Genomic DNA, 22,241 nt, shown 5'->3' with positions numbered 1-22,241 from the left:
CAGTATAATAATCCAAAGGAAAATAGTCCACAGAGCAAAAATCCCAACATATATAAGTAGGCGTTAGAAATAGCCTCCAAAAGAAGTCAATAGTCCACAATAGGAAACTTATTTTGATTATCAATATCCTTTACAAATCTTTTACAAAGTTCTCACCTGTATGACATGAGAAAACTATGCCTTTAAAGCCCCTATGCAGTCTTTTTAACTTACATTTTTGAATCATCACTGTGTGTCTAATAAATCACTGTGTGTGTGTGTGTGTGTGTATTTAATGAAAATAACTCGGAAAAAAATAGTTTTTATTTAACCGGGCAAGTCAGTTAAGAACAAACTCTTATTTTGCAATGACGACCTACCCCGGCCAAACCCTCCTCTAACCCGGACGACGCTGGGCCAATTGTGCGTTGCCCTATGAGATTCTCGATCACGGCCGGTCGTGATACAGCCTGGGATCAAACCAGGGTCTGTAGTGGCGCCTCTAGTCCTGAGATGCAATGCCTTAGACTGCTGTGCTCCTACTCGGGAGTTACCACTTGGTAGTTTATCATTTATTTCCCTGAGCCTCTTTGGCCACTGAACTGCTCATGTGAAGATATTTACATACACAGCCCTGATTGGCTGATATGATGGTCTAGAGCCCACCCCCTTACCCAGATGAACGGTCATTGGTCTATCATAATCAGATCAGATTGTGACGTCATGATCTGGGCCGAAAACTCCATCCCACCTAAACAGACTGAAATTCCAGCCATTTTTCCCAAACAGCTCTTACACACAAAAAGGGCATTATCATCCTTTTCACATTTTAAGAGTGTTATTTCGACTTCATAGTATGGAAATAAAAAACAGGAAAACCACATTAGTAACTGTACTGCCCCTTTAAACTATCAACGTTTCATAAGCTGCGTTCATAACATTGACTAAATAATTGCATTTGTCTCGGAAAAATCCATTTGAATGCCTCTCCAACTGGTAATTACTAGTGGGAAACTCGTCTACCCACATGCTGAACTCCGATGTCACATACTAAGGAAATGACCCTGATAACACATTTTTGTCAGTAAAATGCAACAACAAAACATTATTTATAGGAAAACAATCTATTAATATGTATTTTGAACACTATTGTTTGTTTACAAGCATAATAGCTGTCATTTTTGTTTATGGTTGACACAGCCTTTTTGCCATTAGCCAATCAGTGTTCTCAACAAGTTTAAAGCATGTGAATGCACACAACTCTTTTCTCCCAGTTTACAAGTAGTATTTTCAGAGTTTCCACTTATTATGAATGCAGCTTAGGTCACAATTTTATTTTTTTACAAGATGGAGTCAAGATAGATCCCCTCATTTCCTGGCATACCCACTCCCTATATCAAGTCAAACCAGGTAGTGACTATGGGTGTGGTTAGGGAGTGCCCAAAGCGGAGCCCACAGCCTATACACATCTCAATGGGTGAATCTAAACCGTATTTTCTTGATTCCTTATGTCCTCTCTCCTCGCCTTCATATCCAAACATATTGGAGGAGATGATTTGAATCAAGGAATCTCAGATCTTCTCCTCCAATTCGTTTTATGAAGGAGGTGAGGAGAGAGGACATGAGGAATCAAGAATAGACAACTGAGACTCACTCAAGGAATCATATTTGTTGCTTATTTAATCAGGCAAGTCAGTTAAGAACAAATTCTTATCTACAATGACGGCCTGGGAACAATGGGTTAACTGCCTTGTTCAGGGGCAGAATGACAGATTTTGACCTTGTCAGCTCGGGGATTCAATCTAGCAACCTTTCAGTTACTGGCCCAACGCTCTGACCACTAAGCTCCCTGCCGCCCCATACACACCTTGTGTGTTACAATCAGATCCCACCTGTCACCTGATAGATAGGAGAAGAAAATATCTCCTACTCTTGTATCTGAGTTTCAGCTGTCAAGGTACCATTTATTAGTCACTGGATTTTATGACATCATCTTGAATGTATTCCATTCAGGCTCTGTAACATGACACAAATAGCATATTGAATGATGCACCAAGTGAGCGACAGACGGAAGTATGATTTCCAGTCTGAATCATTCAATTCTATTCTGTATACAAAATACTGTATGCACGGCATATTTCAAAACTCATGAATGACATGAACACATTTCAAACCAAGCGTAATTAATGATAGTGTCACTCCCTGACCTTAGAGAGCTTTTTATGTCTCTATTTTGGTTTGGTCAGGGTGTGATTTGGGTGGGCATTCTATGTTCATTTTTTTATGTTTTGTATTTCTTTGTTTTTGCCGGGTGTGGTTCTCAATCAGGGACAGCTGTCTGTCGTTGTCTCTGATTGGGAACCATACTTGGGTAGCCTTTTCCCACCTGTTTTTGTGGGTAGTAATTTTCTGTTTTGTGTTTCTGCACCTGATAGAACTGTTCATTGTCGTTTTGCTCTTTGTTATTTTGTTCAAGTGGTTTTTGAAAATAAATCATGAACACTTACCACGCTGCGCTTTGTTCCACTCCTTCAACAGATGAGCGTGACAGAGAGGTTCAAGCAGCGAAACACTATCATATTTGTTTGCCATTATTATTATTCTCCTTCCGGCGATTTGGTGAAAACAAATGCAAACTCCGGTTCCAAATACTGTAAGAGCAATCAGATCCACTGCAATGTGGTGCAATATATATAGGCACATATCTATATTGAGCTGTTTGACAGTCATGGAATTTGGCACACATGCTCAGTGAAATTAGTCTACCTAACCTGTAGAGTATGGTTCTGTTTGGCTTCATGGTTGGATGGAAAAAAACAATGCAAAAAAACTAGAGTTTTTTGTTTTGTTGAATTTTACCCCTTTTTCATGGTATCCAATTGTTTAGTAGCTACTATCTTGTCTCATTGCTACAACTCCCGTACGGGCTTGGGAGAGACAAAGGTTGAAAGTCATGTGTCCTTCAATACACAACCAAGTCGCACTGCTTCTTAACACAGTGGAGGAAACACCATGCACCTGTCAACCTTGGTTAGCACGCACTGCATCCAGCCCGCACAGGAGATGCTGGTGCGTGATGAGACAAGGATATCCCTACTGGCCAATTGTGCGTCGCCCCACTGTCCTCCCAGTTGCGATGGAGCCTGGGCGCGAACCCATGGTCTCTGGTGGCATAGCTGGCGCTGCAGTACAGCGCCATTCACCACTGAGCCACCCGGGAGCCCTAGAATCTTGAGTTCTGATATTTAGCAAGCGTGGTAAGGAGTACAGAAGTCGCTCATCCTAGGTGGACGTATCCAATTTGTCCTGATTGTGGGGCATGTTGTATTTCTTTGTGTCAGGTATGTGTCAAATAATCTCTTGATATTATCCATCATAAAATAATTAACTTATCCAACAATTTTATGCACAGTAACATGTAAATGAAATGCTTTATTACATAATGAGAAAAATAAATAACCCATAATTAGCAGGACATTGTTTTAGGTGTTTATTATATTCATATTTAACTGCTTGCTACACTGACTGTACATTCATATTCGTATCTGGGGGTTCTGACACAACTTGGAACATGATATTGTAACTGAAGCAATAAAAGAGCCAGACAAATGAACTTAGATGAGTTTCACTTTTGTTTACGTTCCCTTCAACTGGGGACGTAGTTCTCTCTCTTTCCACACTAATAGAGAATCACAACAGGATGTCCCAATACTTTTGTCCTGGGGAGATTCTCAATTTAAAAAAAGAAAAGTCCTCTCCTCGACGACTCTGTCCTCCTCTTGACTCCTCTGTCCTCCTCTTCTCATGACCCAGAAACTGTGAAGTGGTTGAGGAGCATGCCAATTCATTTGTAGATGAACAGAGGAGTGTGCTCCCCTTTTCGATTACCTACTTCAACAGAGGATGCACAAGAGTATCCTCCCGCCGGCGAGCGCAGAAGTTTTTAAAGATCCTCAACACCCCTTTTTGAATCAGCAGTTTTCTCAAAGGAGAAAAGCATTTACACATTTAAAAATGATACGCTACTTATCCTTTTATCTGTAAAATGTCTTGCACAACTAACTGTTGTGATCACTTTACACATTTATTTTGGGATTCCACCACTGTAAATGTAAAAATGCCAGATGATGCGCGAGTGGAGAGTTTCCTTCCATACATTTTGAATTTGTTTCCACGTTTCCTCTCCTTTTCTCCATTCCTCGATTACCTTTGACCTTTTTCAAAAGCAGACGAGGAGAGGACAGAGAAGAGGATGCTAGGAGTTGAGCATCCAATTGAGATTCTCCCCTGGGCTTTACCTTTGTTTCCATCTTGATGGAGCAGCATTGACTAGATAGCCAGGGAGTACACTACTAGGCTATGGGTATCATCACAGACCTCATTAGTCATAATCCACCTGCTGTGACTTTTTAATTTTCTCTTGAATCTGTTTATTAAACCAGTACTTTATTACAAAGCCAATATTCTACTATATTATGCCTGTCTATTCTATTCTCACGTCTTTCTGTCTGTCCCTTTGTATGGTTCTGTCTGTCTAGTATGTATGTGGGGATACACAGACAGCATAATTACCAAGGTTCAGTCTGTGAACTGCAGATAACCCTAATGACGCGTGCATATGGATATAATCCTTCTATATCCACGCAGTCGAGATGTTAACGACGTCCATTCAATCTGACTGTAGCCTACATGGGTTTAATTTGACTCAATGGAGGATGAGTTCCTCTGGGGATACACACGTTGATCATCATCTTGCTGTTCCTGCTCCTTTCCTGTCGTCTTATAGCAAACTCTTGTGCACCCTCTGGTGCTTGCTAGTCTCCAAAACTTATTTGTGTTGCCTGCTTTGCAGATTGTCTTCCTTGTCTCTGTGGTTGCTCATTATTCAGAGACAGGCGGATCTCAGGTCATCTGCAGCTGCAGCAACGGAGAAGCAGGAAAGATGGCGATCATCCATTAGACCGGACGCACGCATGAAATACAGGACAACTTTCAGGAAGAAGATCGCTTCTCCACCAGAAGAAGACATACCTGTGAGTTTATAACGCAATTTACCAGTTTGTTCAAGATCACGGCTCGCTTGGCTTCATGGTTCAGGAGCACGTCGATGTGTGGTAGATGAAATACAGAAGCGAGCGCCTCGTGAATGACCTGCAAAGAGCTCATCTCGTTTTCTTGGTGTAGGACCAGACGTGGTGAATTGAGATAGCCAGCCGGTGCGAGCGAGAATAAACGGGTGAACGAACGAATAACGCTTGAGCTGGCACCCATTGCATTCAAAGTAACCTAGGTTCTTCTACCTACTCACAATATACTCCCAACCTTCCATTCGTTTAGGTTTATATCTATCCGTCTTTCGTTTTGTTGAACTAGTCAAACTGGACAAGGAGAGAAAAAAAGAGAACCGAGGTTGTGAGCTGCGTGTTTCAGCACTAGGTCGGGAGAGTTTTATTTTGGCATGTCTGGCCAGGGGATTTAGCGTCGGTCCCCCGTCTGTGTTGTGCGATTGCTTCAAGAAGAAGCCATTGCACGGATTGCTCTACCTCCTCTTCTAGCCCAGCCAGCAAACCAGCCAGCCAGAGCCGAGAGAGAGAGAGTCCAGCCTCCATTAGCGACAGTCTGGCTGGCATAGCCGCTGGTACACTTCCAGACACTCACTAAAAAGCCATAGCTTGTTCCCTCAATTAAAATCTAATCTGCTGGGGATTTCGTATGGTTCTCCTTATGATTTGATCTATCAAGCTACATGGCAGCTTCATGGATGAATCGCCACCTTTTTATTTTCATTTAAAAAAAAAATGTATTCTTTGAGTCTGATCACCAGGGCTCTTGCTCTGGAGCTGTGAGCATAGCTGTTTTGGATGCGTATGCTGTCAGCCAGGGCTCTGAAGTCAGGTATGTCATTGTGGGGCTTCACCATAAAATGGAGGAAGGCAGATGACTCTCAGAGGAGAGCCTGGAGTCAGACAGGAGCCCACATGGAAGAACAAAGGTTGACTTTTGTGTTGTTGCCCTGTACAGCAGCCAGTTTTGGGTTGTTATATTCAGTAGTTTGAAAGTTTTTTTGGGGTACTTCCAAATGTTTTTGTTTTATTTTTGTCGTGATTTGTGAGGACTAGTAAAGGGGAGTTTATCTTATTTTTTTACAACCTTCAGTTATTTTATTTTCCTTTCCACCTGTTACATTATTGCCATTGATGTTAGGGAGAAATGGAGGGTGTTATTATTGGGTCCCAGTGGTAGGACAGTCAGTGATGGCTTGGAGCTGACAATCAGAGAGGCGAGAGGACAGTCAAGACACACATGGATGAAATGGGGATTTTTAATGCCCCCCTCGCACACACACACACGACGAGGAGTATGAAGTTGGGCTAACTCAGGAAAGTTACTGAGAGTAAAGTAGACACCTTTGAAAAGCAGTTTGCTTACATCCCGACCATCTCACATTGCAGGCTGTGGTTATTCTACAATTTAGGCTTCAGTAAATGACGTAGACAGAGCTCTCCAAAGGGTAACGATTGACATGCTGTATTACACATTGTATTGAGATTTAAAGTTGATTACAAATCTATGACGTGTCTTGTGATTTAAAGTTTGAATACAAGGTGATACTTGGGCTATTAAGCAGTTTGTTCATTGATTTGTTATTTATGTACTTGTTCTCGGCATGTAAAGTAAATGTAGTTCTCTTCAACCTCAGTTTAACTCTGTCGAACCTATCACTGAAGGAATGGCATTCCTTGTCACTCAGTCAGAAGAAAACAAGGTGTGCTCCTCCATGTGCGCCTGCCTGCCTTGTGTGCCTGCCTGCTTGCGTGTTCGTGCTCTCCTACAGACTCACTCACACTGGCCACGGTGAAATCTTGCTGACAAGGAGACGGAGCTCGACACTCTGCGACAACTGTGGGCTAGGAGGCAATCAAAATGGTGGCGCTAGTCTCGGTCTCTCATGTCATGTCAAGGGAACCAGTTTCTCAAGGTGGAGCTAGCTGGATGTTTGGACTGAAAATATGAAGGCTAGTGGTTGAGAAATGTGTTTCTCAGATAGCTTCAGAGCAGGTTCTTGTGTTTGCTGGGAAATTATGCTCTTGCTAGATATCTTGTTAGACTTCACACTGTAGTTCCTGTGTAATCTTTTACAGACACATCTTGTGCAATGCATAATCTCTTCATCTCTGAAGGATACTGTTATAGCCCAAGTTACCTGTGTTATAATATACTATGATCACAATTCATCACTGTGCTAAACAACTTGTCATTTCAGTCCACTAGCAACATGTTTCCTTAGTATTACTCGCGCTAGAGTATTCTTGGATTTCCACAATAACTAAAATATAATAGATGAAAAAAAATCTGTATTTTCCACGTTTCTTTAAATAACATCTTCCTGGTCTATAATGCAAAGACTAACTGATAAAACATCTATTTGAAGTGAACTTCATGTCTATTTTTTACTCCCAAATCTCACTTTATTACACAATACTACTACTAGCCCAACTGGTGGTTTGTTCAAGACCTCCAAAGGTAGTGTGATTAGTTTACAACTCTAGAGGTCAGAGGGCATGGCATCATTGAAGTTTTTTTTTTTTTTTACTTCAGCGTTAATCCTGATATATATTTTGTTCGTCATTGTACTCCATTACTAATAGTGCAATGTTTAGTTCAAATATTTGTGGACTGCTGTAGCAAGGATCAGGATTAAGCCACACAAAGCGCTACAAAGTCGCTCCAAATTTAAACAAGGTGACTTTTTTAAAGTTCCTATACAAGTATTGATATTAGGTAGATGTTTTATCCCTATTTAGTTGTAAGCGGAGCCATTTATTTAGTTAGAGAGTTTCGGCCAACTTTTAGAACAGCCGCCATGTTCGCACCTTTAAGCATTCCATTCATCCATTCATTATCAGTATTTCTATGACGGGTTGGTCAAAACCCACACACTGTATATATATTCTGTTGTGTTATTGACTGTACGTTTGTTTATGTGTAACTCTGTGTTGTTTTTGTCGCACTGCTTTGCTTTATCTTGGCCAGGGCGCAGTTGTAAATAAGAACCTTTTCTCAAGAGGCCTACCTGGTTAAACAAAGGTGAAAAAAACAAGCATTGATAGGTTGAGACTCGTTTGTTTGACCTGACGAAGATCCGTTTCGGATCAAAACGTTGTCAGTGAATTGTGAGCTTAAAGAGTGTGCGGGGCTTCTTTGTTCTTTACTGAAACGTGTTCAAAGCCATACTAAATAACCCGTTTAGCACGAGTAAACCTATGTCGCCATAATGGGAATCTTGTTTTCTGTTCCATTTGAGAAACCTCTGCGCATCCAGGGAGTTTGTACAAACCTTGTTGTCTGCCTTTCGACATTTGCAACAGTGTTTGAATATTGAAATTCGATCTCCAGTGTCCTATTGAGAATTAATGTGTCAGGACATGTTTTCTCAGCCAGTAGAAATCATGAATAAGCAAGAAATGTCAATACAAAAAGAGGTAAAATGAAATGAAATTCAGCTACTTTGCTGTTATTCTAGCTGCACTGTATGACCTGACCGTGTTAGCCATAGTTGGCTAGCTAGCAAGCAAGGGATAAATGTGAAGCCAGGCAGCATGGCAACAGAACATTTAGAACAAACGACTGGGTCACGCCCATAGATATAGAACTAAAAGACTTTGCGACTAGGTAGCGTCTCTGGCAACCAAACTGATAGAATGAACTGCCAGTTGGCTTGGCTAGCAGCCATAAATGTGTCAGGATTAGGCCTATATTTTCATTGAGGGATGAAATAGTAGCTTATGAATACATTTCTCAAAATATTTTTATTTATTTAATTGGTAACCTGTTGTAGAAAAGCAGTTGTACACTCGAGGTTGTGCTTGGCACACCCTGACCTTAGAGAGCCTTTTTATTTCTCTATTTGGTTAGGTCAGGGTGTGATTTGGGTGGGCATTCTATGTTTTCTATTTCTTTGTTTTTGGCCGAGTGTGGTTCCCAATCAGAGGCAGCTGTCTATCATTATATATGATCCCCAATCAGAGACAAGTTATTTTCCGTTTGGGTTTTGTGGGATCTTGTTTTCTGTATAGTTTATTTGCCTTGCAGAACTGTGCGCTTTTGTTTTTTTTTTGTCGTTATTTTGCTTTTGGTGTCATCAAGAAAAAAATGATGTACGCCTACCACGCTGCACCTTGGTCTGGTCATTCCACAAACGAGAGCCGTTACAGTGCTGTACTCTGCGGACCGCAGCACAGCCATGCTAGAGAAATTGTTTAGCACGCCCTCTCGTGTACAATTGCTTTATTGGAATCTTATGCATAGCATTGTTTACATTCTGTGAACTGCTATTGGTCAATATTGCCCATGGTGAGCTAACATGGCTGCCATGACATGTAGTGTCGTGTAAATGCATCATAATGCAGAAACCTCATTGTCCCACCTTTCTAAACACATGGCTCTGGTTGTAAGGGATCTACTGTTGTGAACATTAGTCCAGTTCTTATAACAATCAGATATGCAACATAAAGAGGGACGTTAGAGAACAGCTCAGAAACTTTGAAAAATGGCACAGCAGGATTTGAAGGTTAGGTATTTAAGGATTATGTCAGAAAGCCTCCATTTATACTGAACAAAAATATAAACACAACATGTAAAGTGTTATTCCCATGTTTCATGAGCTGAAATAAAAGATCCCAGAAATGTTCCATACTCACAAAAAGCTTATTTCTCAAAGATTGTGTGCACAAATGTGTTTACATCCCTGATAGTGAACAATTCTCTTTTGCCAAGATAATCCATCCACCTGACAGGTGTGGCATATCAAGACGCTGATTAAACATCATGATTATTACACAGGTGCACCTTGTGCTGTGGATAATAAAAGGCCACTCTAAAATGTGCAGTTTGGTCACACAACACAGTGCCACAGATGTGTCAAGTTTTTAGGGAGCGTGCAATTGGTATGCTGACTGCAGGAATGTCCACCAGAGCTGTTTCTGTTCATTTCGCTACCATTAGCTGCGTCCAATGTCGTTTTAGAAAATTTGGCAGTATGTACAACTGGCCTCACAACCACAGACCACGTGTAACCATGCCAGCCCAGGATATCCACATCCGGCTCCTTCACCTGTTGAATCGTCTGAGACCAGCAACCCAGACAGCTGATGAAACTGTGGGTTTGCACAACTGTAGAATTTCTGAACAAACTGTCAGAAACCGTCTCAGGGAATCTCATCTGAGTGCTCGTCGTCCTCACCAGAGTCTTGACCTGACCTTGACCTGACTGCAGTTTACCATCGTAACTGACTTCAGTGGGCAAATGCTCACCTTCGGTGGCCACTGGCATGCTGGAGACGTGTGCACTTCACGGATGAATCCTGGTTTCACCTGTACTGGCCAGATGGCAGACAACGTGTATTGCGTTGTGTTGGCGAGCAGTTTATGGATGTAAACCTTGTGAACAGAGAGCCCCATGGGGGCGGTGGTGTTATAGTATGGGCAGGCATAAGCTACAGACAATGAACACAAGCGCATTTTATCGATGGCAATTTTAAATGCACAGAGATACTGTGGCGAGATCCTGAGGCCCATTGTTGTGCCATTCATCCACCGCCATCACCTCATGTTTCAGCATGATAATGCACAGCCCCATGTCGCAAGGATCTGTACACAATTGCTAGAAGCTGGAAGCTGAAAGTGTCCCAGTTCTTCCATGGCCTCCATACTCACCAGACATGTCACCCATTGAGAATGTTTGGGATGCTCTGGATCGACTTGTACGACAGCGTGTTCCAGTTCCCGCCAATATCCAGCAACTTCGCACAGCCATTGAAGAAGAAGTGGGACAACATTCCAAAGGCCACAATCAACAGCTTGATGAACTATATGCGAAGGAGATGTGTCGCGCTACATAAGGCAAATAGTGGTCACAACAGATACTGACCGGTTTTATGATCAACACCCCTACTTTTATCCCCGTATTTGTGACCAACAGGTACAATATCTGTATTCCCAGTCATGTGAAATCCATAGATTAGGGCCTAATTAATTTATTTCAATTTACTTATTCCTTATATGAGCTGAAACTCAATCAAATCTTTGAAATCGTTGTGTTTCTATTTTTGTTCAGTGTATTTTTTTAAAAGGGGAAGAATTAGACAACATAATGAATAGTTAGTGGTGGTTTGGAAATGGTTTGGAAGTGGAGGAGGTAGGAAATGGAGCTCACACAAGAGGCAGAATGATGCACTCTACTGTAGGTACCTGGGGCAGAGGTAGAGACTGGGGAGAGACACACAAAAGCCAACTGAAATGGTCCAGTGAGTGCTTTCTTGACATGATGCATTGGCTCACATTTTTATATAGCAGGCTACATGACCCTATTTCAGAAGGGCCCCTATGTGTCAATATTGGCCATTGAATGCGTTTTGACTTCTCAAAACACAGCTTCCTGCTTGTTGATGAACTTTAATTTGATTCAAACACTAGCTTACCTTTACAGCTATTTCTATTCTGAAGTTGATTTTGTCTTTAGGTGAATGGGCACAGGTCATGGTAGAATAAATTAAACTGGATAATGAGGTGGTTTTCTTGTTGAAATGACATTCTGGTTACTGTTGCCATGTTTCACTTCAGTGCCAATGGCGTCATCTTACTTTGTATGCTAACTTTGGAAGTGGTTATGAAATAACTTTGCTTAACTGTAAAAATAAATAAATGTGGTCATCTTTACTTTGCATTATAAAATACATTATGGCCAGGGAGTTTTTCCCAGGTTACGCCAGCTTGTGGAAGGAGCTTCTTATGTGTTCTATCTGTAGAAACATTTGACACTATTTGGCTTTACGGTATGTGATGACTGCACTTACACTTATATTTTGAAATGATGAGGCACGGAAACAAGACACAATGTCCAGGGCCCATCATGGCACATCTAGGCCTATTTTGACCCAAATGGAAGAAGACCCATTGTGTGGGTCGACGCCAAGTCTTCTAACAAGTTACCATATTTAAATCAGACTGATATATGCTAGCCACCAGCTTTAGCTTTAGGTCAGAGGTCAGCTAGTCTGGTGAGTCTCATCCACAATGCTTCATAAGCTTTTCAAGCAAGACACAGTATTACTAACCCTGCCAGTTAACTCTGAGCTACTTCTGAGTTGTCTGTGGTGGAAAGAGGGAGACGCCTGGAGATGCCTGTTGCTGAGGCAGTCTGGTGGCAGGGCACAAGGCCGTCTTTGAGAGGGAACAGGAGTGGTCTTGTAGAGACGATCAACTGGCCTCAGCCTACGGGGCAATGAAGCTGTCCAACGGCGATTTTAAATATTTCAGGAGTTGGAATGGAGGCCCCACTGGTAAGTTAATATTAATGGGGCACTTCATCTTTCCATCACAATTTGTGTTGCTCTTCAAGAGGGTGGTTCGGCTCACCTGAAGAGGGAACATAAGGGATATGTCTCCTCTACAAATAAGAGAGTCACAAAAAAGCTGAAAAGGTTTAATAAGACGTTCCAAAAGATACAGTCTAGAAAGTCACACTTCTTTTAGGCTTTCCAGTTTCCACCAGTAGGATCTATGTCCCTCTCCGGTCATATCAAGACCTCTGGCCCAGCTTGTAACCTCACCAAACATTGTAACTGTAGTATCTGCTATGTCAAGGTTACAAGGAAGATGACGGTAAATGGTGAATGTTTTGGCAGACGTACAGAGAGAAGGTCATTTTGAGAAATTTGGCCTACACCTCATCGAAAGCAATAATGTTTTAAGATTAGTCATGCTCTGGTTTATCTTTAAATGTTGCAGCTATATTAAAGGAAAAAGAGACATCATTTACAGACATTTGACCCAAGTCTAAAAATAGAGGACAGCCTTCAAAATTCTTCTGGTGTTGACCATCACTGAAGCGAGGTAGAAGAACCATGCACTTATTGAATGGTTTGATTCCTCAGATGACAGCTCTGAACGTAGTGGGCAAACCCCAACGCATGGAGAGAGAGTGAGCTGATGTAATCTTATAGTAATCTTGTAGTGGGCTAATCTTGTTACAACTTATTCACATCCTTTTATTCATACCCATGTGGGTGTCTGTCAACAGAGACCAATGATAGTCACGCTTTGTGTAGTATGTGTGATCCCTCAAAGGAGAAATGAAATCCGTGTGCCTCAAGTCTATTTTGAATCGGACACATTGGTAGATTCAGATTGGCTTTGTAACATTGGAAAAACGGTGCCAAACAGAGATGGGTTATGGACTGGTTGTATTGTGGAACGCTGAATGCACCATGAGGTATGGGCCCTGGTCAAAAGTAGTGCACTATATAGAGAGTAGGGTACTATTTGAGACGCATAGTTTCCTTTCCTGAAGTAATTGTCTTTGTGGAAAAACACTTCCTGGTTACTCTCCAAGACTGTCCTTGGAGATCCTTCTTCTGTTTCTTTAACTCCACTTATTAATCCTTGACCCAGCACATTCCCTTTGGGAAATACAAAACCAAGCCATTTTGAAAGAAAGAGCCATAACTTGAGTTTTGCTTCAACCAGCAGACCGAGGGTTTGACTGGGAGTCTCCTCTCAACTGGTCACGAAATCTACAATCTTGTTTTAAGGTTGGTGATCACTAGTCACCATTTAAAGTTCTCATACATTTGTAAACAGGAACATGAGTGTTGCCATTTGCTCAGCTTGTTTATTTCCATGCTGACCTTTTGGCCTAGGTCCTTGACCTTGAGGCCTTTCGACAATCACACCATTTGATTGAGATTTCTGGATTTCGAGAGATTTCTTGTGACTTTATAATGGTAATTTGCACAGCAGCACAGCAGCTGTCATTTGGGTAGGATCGTGGAAATTCCACAATGTGAGATGACCCTTTAATTGAGTACTAAAGTGATGGTTTTATGGTAATGGTTTTAGATATGGGAGGCAGATATTGTTTCATAGTGGCCTTGCATAAGGCTGGTCTGAATGATTGCGGAATAGTTGTGTCTTGAGACAGTTGGTGTGTCGGATGTTTTTCTGCAACTCGAATGCACACCGTTTTCACTTTACTACGTATGAGAAAATGATGAAATCCTGACACTATGCCAAGCAAAGCATTGGCAGGATATGGCCTCAAGGATTACATTAAATTAATGACATTTGAACAAAATATAATTTAACACATCTTGTGGTGCTTAGCCTACCTACATATGTTGATTCCTTTCCGTTGCAATGTAGCACTCAAGCGCAGGTGTTTTGAGCAGGAGCAACATCAAAGTAAAGCGAGGTTTGCGTCATCTGAGAAGTTGCTTAGGTGCATGTCTCAGCACAGACCATGGAGAATACTCCAACCCAAGAGGCAGAGAAACCTGGCGAGAAATACCTCCACCTATTTTGTTAATAATAAAATAATCATGCTCAAGGCTTGCAATTAGTCTGTGCACTTAATAATTTTTGAGGATGCCATATTTAATTAACCTGGTTGCTGTGAGCCTAAAAGCAAGAGTTTTGTCAGTTTCTATCAGAAATAGAAACATATTAACTAAATATGAAGCACGGCAAATGTAGTTCATTAAACACAAAACGTGGAGTCACCAGGTAGATCGGTCTATATTTGTGTTACATTGTGTTATTTGTAAACCTTTCTCATGGCCTTTCTCATGGCCTCTCATGGCCCTTCTCAAGTTCCGTATTTGGTGGCGGTGTGCACTATGATCCTCAAATCTCTTGAGATCTGTCTGTCTGAAGAAGACCTTGTGGTGATGATGCATCCACCGACCAGAAAACAACTTCTCCTTTCCCTGGCAGCTATGACGGCAGAAAATGAAACTGGTCCAGGTCTGTGCTCTTAGCTAAACAGTCCTATCTTTGTAACAAGAGAGCAGGATGAAGGCAGGTAGCAGGGTATGGAGGGGGAATGGGTTGCCAATGCAGACCTTGAGGATCACAAAATGGTGGATGACCGTCCAATGCCACTGAGCCACTGATACTTCCCCGTTCTCTCTCTCCTGCTCTGCAGTGGGCTGGGACTCAGGCAGTGAAATGGAGTGCTGTCTCTGTGTAGCTAGCTCTGTTCTGTCTGTGTAGGTAGCTCTGTTCACCCCAGCCTCAGCTCTGCTGCCCTCTGTGATGCAGAAGATAATTCTGTCAGGCCAGAGGGAACAACAAGCCATGTGAGGTAACTCTGCTTAAAACAGGTTGAGCAATAGTCTGATGAGACATCACTGTACCCCAGCCATGCATGGCAGGAAGGATCCAGAGTACTGAGACTCTTATCTAGCCTAGCTGCCATCAAACCAAACCGACCAGGTTTTTAAGGGTTTACTAAGCCATGTTTTGTTGCTTTTGTTGATTGCTTTTTGCAGTTTTGAAGGTCACACAGTCAGTTGGTGAAATGATAATGGCTTCCCCTTTGGATTAATCCAGCAATGTTTGTTGTTAATATTGAATGTGGTGTATGTTTGCTTCAGCAGGCCATGTTAAATGTTAGGAGAATATTATACTAGCACATTGATCTATGAGTAGATCGTAGCAGCCTTGTCTTTGAGGCTTTATACCATGATTAAATACATAGCTAGCTAAATGACATGAGAGGGACAACTATGGAGGAGAGCACTTTTATTTCTTGATCTGCAGCTCCATGACCTTCTGCTTGTGCAAGAGGGGCCATTGCTCTTGAGTGCTCTGTGTCACAACCACCCTTTTTAGAAGCAGTGTAGCAACAATAGAAGCTTTCTATAAGAGACAAATGCTACCCTCGGAGCAAGGTTGTACTGTGCCATGACGTGCTCTTTTGATTCAACCCTCTGAACCATGGAGTGGCTTTGATGGAAAGAGGAAATGGTTTGGTTTGGCAGGCAGGCAGCTCAGACCGCATTAAGAACAAAAAAATGTGGCGATTATTAAGTATTAAACGCTGGTGAGCGGTAGCTAGCTCGGTTGATGTCAGGTGACTATCTGTCATCTGATAATGACTGTCGGACAAGGCTCCTTTTCTGAATTTGCGGGACTATGGATTCCCAAACATCAATAGCAAATGACAATTTCTCACTGTGGATTAGCATAAAATTGTACTTAGCTATCCTCATGGTGTTTTTTGAAGTGAAGTCCTGCTTCAAGCTCTGTCAGCATTTCAAGTCTGAGGTCCAAAGATCAAAAGCCTCCTCTTGCTCTATTAGTACTGAAGCCACACAGGTTTAGTAATGACATGTAACACAACAAGTGTTTAACAAGCGTTTTTTTGTTGTTGTTGATAAGGCTGGTCATATTATAAGCATTTACATTGTCGATTAATTCATTAGCTCATTATTACTCAGAGATACATTAAAATGGAGAAGATCAAGATATTTATTTCAGAGGAGAAGCTGTTGCTACCACGTTTACATCTCTATAGTAAACACGGCCATTTTCTGTGAATACCCATGATACAGACTGGGTGACGACAGGACCCGTCTGAATCTCCACTCCCTCAGTCGGATTGTGATATTAACGACGGTCAGTGAAACATCTGCCTGTGTAGAAGCAGGGCTTTAGTTGGGTGTTAGGTGTTCTCTGTCTGAGAAGCTTCATGTTAGTTGGTTAATGGTTGACCTAGTTCAACTCGGCTGCCCTATGCTTCCTGGAACACATTTCATCTAAAATAAAAGCACTTTTTTGTGTTGGAAATTGTACATTACAGTAATCTTCTCCAATCATCTCATTTAGTAAGGTTTCAAGCCAAGGTGTCATAATATTAAAAGATGTTGACTAATTTTTAAAACATTGTAAAATATCAGATTATTAGAATCCTGATACATCCATGCTGATTGATTCATCATATTCACAGTGGTCTGCAGTGGGCTTAATCAGGGTCACACAGTGTTTCTTGGTAGTCTTAAACAAATCTACTTTGAAACAAAAGTATACGCCTAATCCACATGGTTATGGGTTAAAACAAGAAGACACCTGTACCAGATATAGAGTTGAAATGTATTCAATTTTGAGTTTGCATCCCAATATAACAAAACCGTTTGACATAGAAACACCGGATTTTCAGCAATAGAAACACGATTTTTGGCGTAAAAAGAAAATAAAAAGTTAATAACAACAAACGAATAACATTCCACCCATGAGGCCACTAGAGGGAGATTTGGTCATTTGACTGCAGGAAAGGTCTACAAAAAACTAGATTAAGACCTTTTTAAAGACCTTTTTTACTCAAGTGGTTAACGACTTACTTTTGGTCATGTAGTGTATGTGGACACCTATTCGTTGAACATCTAATTCCAAAATCATGGGCATTAATATGGAGTTGGTCCCCCCTTTGCTGCTATAACAGCCTCCACTCTTCTGGGTAGGCTTTCCACTAGATTTAGGAACATTGCTGCAAGGACATTCTTCCATTCAGCCAAAAGAGTATTAGTGAGGTTGGGCACTGATGTTGGGCGATTAGGCCTGACTCGCAGTCGGCGTTCCATTTCATCCCAAAGGTGTTCGATGGGGTTGAGGTCAGGGCTCTCTGCAAGTCCTTCCACACCGATCTCGACAAACCATTTTTGTGCTTTGTGCACGGGGGCATTGTTATGCTGAAACAGGTAACAGGGCCTTTCCCAAACTGTTGCCACAAAGTTGGAAGCACAGAATCATCTAGAATCTCATTGTATCCTGTAGCGTTAACCCATTTCATGACTGAACAGTTATTGTGCTGACGTTCCTTCCAGAGGCAGTTTGGAACTCAGTAGTGAGTGTTGCAACCAAGGACAGACGATTTACGGTCTTCAGCACTCCGCTCCGTGCTACGCTCTTCAGCACTCCGCTGGTCTCGTTCTGTGAACTTGTGTGGCCTACCACTTTGTGGTTGAGCCGTTGTTGCTCCTAGACATTTCCACTTCACAACAACAGCACTTACAGTTGACAAGGGCAGCTCTAGCAGAGCAGAAATCGGATGGATTGACTTGTTGGAAAGGTGGCATCCTATGACGATGCCACGTTGAAAGTCACTGAGCTCTTGAGTAAGGCCATTCTACTGATAATGTTTGTCTATGGAGATTGCATGTCAGTGTGCTCAATTGTATACACCTGTCAGCAATGGGTGTGGCTGAAATAGCTGAATCCACTAATTTGAAGGGGTGTCCATATACTTTTGTATATATAGTGTATGTCTCCACCATTTTAGACTACTGAGGAGATATCTCCTACTCCCAGCCTGGGTTGATGTCACCACTCACCATGCCTAGCAGCTGCCCGCTGGGCAGGGACTCACTGGAAGATGACTGTCTGATGTAACCTCATATGGCCCATGATACCAGCAGGGTGCCTCTGAAATTGCACCCTATTCCCTATGCAGTGCACTACTTTTGACCAGGGCCCGACCCATGATACCAGGGCTGAAATGACACTCTGTTCCCTAAAGTGCACTACTTTTGACCAGAGCCATATTCTCTATGTAGTGCACTTATTTGGCCACAGAGCTCTGGTCAAATTATACAGCAGATTTTTCCCCCCACTGATTGTTCTTTTGACCAATCACATCAGAACTTTTCATTTTCAGATCTGATTGGTCAAAAGACCAATTAGTGAAAACAAGATCAGGACTGGGCTGCCTGTCGAAACCAGGAGAGAATGATTCCCCTCTCATTGAAGTCACGGAAGTTCAAGGCCCACCACGACACTGCAGGCACTGCAGGCATTGTTAGCAGAACTGATTATTTTAAAATCACAGACAGAAGCATAATTTGGTTGCTAATGGCAGCCCGGTCGGGGTACAGCAGGGGCCTTCAATTTGAGTTCCTACTCCATGAGAGGGGGTAGCACTGAGCTAGCCTGCAATGTCACTTCCTAGAGTAGCTCAAATTGTGCATGTTATGTCTCCATGAGGCGCAATCTTAACCGGCTTTATTTGACTTCAATGCGCTATTGAGTCTTCACATAGGAATGAATGGTGTCACGTGATCGATGGCTTTGTCCATTCATATATACAGTCATTGGTCTAAACACAGACATAAAGGCGCTGCATGGTCAATCTGATGTCTGCATTGGCCGTGCAGCATTTACGATGATACGGCCTCTGCAGAAGTCAAGGGGGCATTCATACTTCTTGCGCTTTGCAGCGCAGCGCAGACCTATTCAGCAGAGCTGTTGTGAAGTAAGTTATCAAGGAAGTGAGTTTGTGGTTATACAAGACCTTCCGCCCGCTACCTACCGTCAATCAATCAGCTAAATGGAGCTCTATGGGGCCTTCTTCATTGTTAAAAATTTGGGAGGCATACGGCGATGCGGTACGGAGTGCAATTTGGCCTCTGCATGCATCCGGAGGCTCCGCAATTGTTTCACACCCTCTACAGTGCATTCGGAAAGTATTCAGGCTCCTTGACATTTTCCACATTTTGTTACGTTACAACCTTATTCTAAAAGTGTACTCATCAATCTACACACAATACCCTATAATGACAAAGCAAAAACAGTTTTTTTTAGACATTTTTGCAAAGTATTTAAAATAAAAAACGTATCACTTATTAAGTTTTCAGACCCTTTCTCAGTACTTTGTTGAATCACCGTTGGCAGCGATTACAGCCTGGAGTCTTCTTGGGTATGATGCTACAAGCTTGGCACACCTGTATTTGGGGAGTTTCTCCCATTCTTCTCTGTAGATCGGGCTCTGGCTGGGCCACTCAATGAATATAGAGACTTGTCCCGAAGACACTTCTGCGTTGTCATGGCTGTGTGCTTACAGTCGTTGGAAGGTGAACCTTTCCCCAGTCTGAGGTCCTGAGCGCTCTGGAGCAGGTTTTCATCAACGATATCTCTGTACTTTGCTCCGTTCATCCTTTCCTCGATCCTGACTAGTCTACCTGTCCTACTGGAGGCCACTGTGTTCTTGGGGATCTTCAATACTGCCTACATTTTTGGTGCCCTTCCCCAGATCTGTGCCTCGACACAATCCTGTCTCAAAGCTCTATGGACAATTCCTTTGACCTCATGGCTTGGTTTTTACTCTGACATGCACTGTCAACTGTGGGATCTTATATAGTGTGCCTTTCCAAATAATGTCCAATCAAGTTGTAGAAACATCTCAAGGATGATCAATGGAAACAGGATGCACCTGAGCTCAATTTCGAGTCTCATAGTAAAGGGTCTGAATTCTTAGGTAAGATATATATATATATATTTAAATAAATTTGCAAACATTTCTAAAAATCTGATTTAACTGTCATTATGTGGTATTGTGTGTAGATTTGATGAGGGAAAAAAAATATGAATTCAATTTTAGAATAAGGGTGTAACGTAACAAAATGTGAAAAGTCAAAGGGTCTGAATACTTTCTGAATGCACTGTGTATCGAGGCTCCCACCACATTTTCAGATCAAGCATAAATGGGCTTTTAAGTGAATACATAGGGAACAGGGTGCCATTTCAGACACACACCAGTTGATATCTTATTAATCTTAAGATATTGTACCCATTCTAACTGCAAACTATTGATTTATGTCCTCTGTTTTGAATTTGACTCATCGATCAGCCAGGTGGAATCAGTGATTAATCTCTGTGTTTTTAGACACCTGCTCAATGTGGCCCATCATTACGTACACTTGTCGCCATCATTACGCGCATCTCCGCAATATTGGACTCACCTGGACTTCATTACTTTGTTGATTGCCCCTCTATATCTGTCTGCTCTTCAGTTTGTTCCCCGTGTCAGCTTTGATGTCGTTATGTTTTCCCCTGTCCAGACGCTGTCCTTGTTTTATTATTTTTTTATTAGTATTTGGTGGCATTGCCTTTAAATTGTTTAATTTGGGGTCAAACATTTCGGGTAGCCTTACAAAAGCTTCCCAAAATAAGTTGGGTGAATTTTGGCCCATTCCTCCTGACAGAGCTGGTGTAACTGAGTCAGGTTTGTAGGTTGCCTTGCACGCACAAACTTTTCAGTTCTGCCCACACATTTTCTATGGGATTGAGGTCAGGGCTTTGTGATGTCCACTCCAATACCTTGACTTTGTTGTCCTTAAGCCATTTTGCCACAACTTTGAAAGTATGCTTGGGGAAATTGTCCATTTGGAAGACCCATTTGCGACCAAGCTTTAACTTCCTGACTGATGTCTTGAGATGTTGCTTCAATATAACCACATCATTTTCCTTCCTCATGAAGCCATCTATTTTGTGAAGTGCACCAGTCCCCCCCCGCAGGAAAGCACCACCACAACATGATGCTGCCACCCCGTGCTTCATGGTTGGGATGGTGTTCTTCGGCTTGCAAGCTTCCCCCTTTTTCCTCTAAACATAACGATGCACAAAGTAATGTCCTAACCGACTTCCCAAAGCTATAGTTTGTTGACAAGAAATGTGTGGAGTGGTTGAAAATTAGTTTTAATAACTCCAACCTAAGTGTATGTAAACTTCCGACTTCAACTGTATATACAGTGCATTCAGAAAGTATTCACACCTCTTCACTTTTTCCACATTTTGTTGTGTTACAGCCTGAATTTAAAATGGATTACAAATTTTGTCACTGGCCTACACACAATACCCCATAATGTCAAAGTGGAATTATGTTTTTAGACATTTTTATGTGTTAAGTCAGAAACTCCCCATCCCGGATCCGGTATTTTAACCCTTTTGTTATGGCAAGCATCTTTTAATTTTTGGATAAAATTAAAATTGCGTTTTAAACAAGATATTTTGTCATGAAAAGATGTCATCTCATGCATATAATTCAAAATATGCTTTTGAACCAAGAAATTGACTAATTTGTGAGAGTTTCCAAAACTGCAAAGCATTTGTCTGTGCAGTGCCACAGAACATTTGCTACAAAAGCCAGATAACCAAAAGATAAAATCATTTACCTTTGAAGAGCTTCTGATGTTTTCAATGAGGAAGTCCCAGCCACATACCAAAGAGTGTTTTGAATGCGTCTGTGTTAGGAGAAATGTCTCCGTTTTTATATGGCTGTGAATGAACCAGGAATGCAGTCACCTACAACACTTTTTCCGGATTAACTACATAATGTCTGCAGCACATGACGTTGTTTGGAATCAATATCATTGGTGTTTTTTCACATATCTCTTCATTGACATGCAGTTCTTGGAAGCTTGCTTCCTCTCTGTGCGAAATGGAAAAATCTCCAGCTGCGTGCACTTTTCCATTTAGTTCAGAGGAGAAAGGCAACTGCCAAGAATGATTTATCAATCTTAGATCTGCCTGAAAAACACGTTGAGGATTGATTCACAACGTTTGCCATGTTTCACCGATATTATGGAGTTAATTTGGAAAAAGTTTGACGTTGTAGGTGACTGACTTTTCGGCTTTATTCTTAGCCAAAC

The 22,241-nt window shown here is 41.8% G+C and overlaps 1 protein-coding gene across 1 annotated transcript in view; it reads left to right on the top strand.

Moving 5' to 3' along the window:
- Nucleotides 1-4,840: 4,840 nt before the first annotated feature.
- LOC135517593 (zinc finger protein 462-like) overlaps nt 4,841-22,241 on the top strand; it is a 90,964-nt gene continuing 73,563 nt past the window's right edge. The window contains 1 exon segment of the mRNA XM_064942041.1: nt 4,841-5,012. The gene's annotated coding sequence lies outside the window, so the exon portion shown is untranslated.

The sequence above is a fragment of the Oncorhynchus masou genome, chromosome 28, assembly GCF_036934945.1.
Source record: "Oncorhynchus masou masou isolate Uvic2021 chromosome 28, UVic_Omas_1.1, whole genome shotgun sequence".
In the NCBI taxonomy this organism is placed as follows: domain Eukaryota; kingdom Metazoa; phylum Chordata; class Actinopteri; order Salmoniformes; family Salmonidae; genus Oncorhynchus; species Oncorhynchus masou.
The sequence above is the reverse complement of the archived record's forward strand: the minus strand, read 5'-3'. Positions and strand labels throughout refer to the sequence as shown.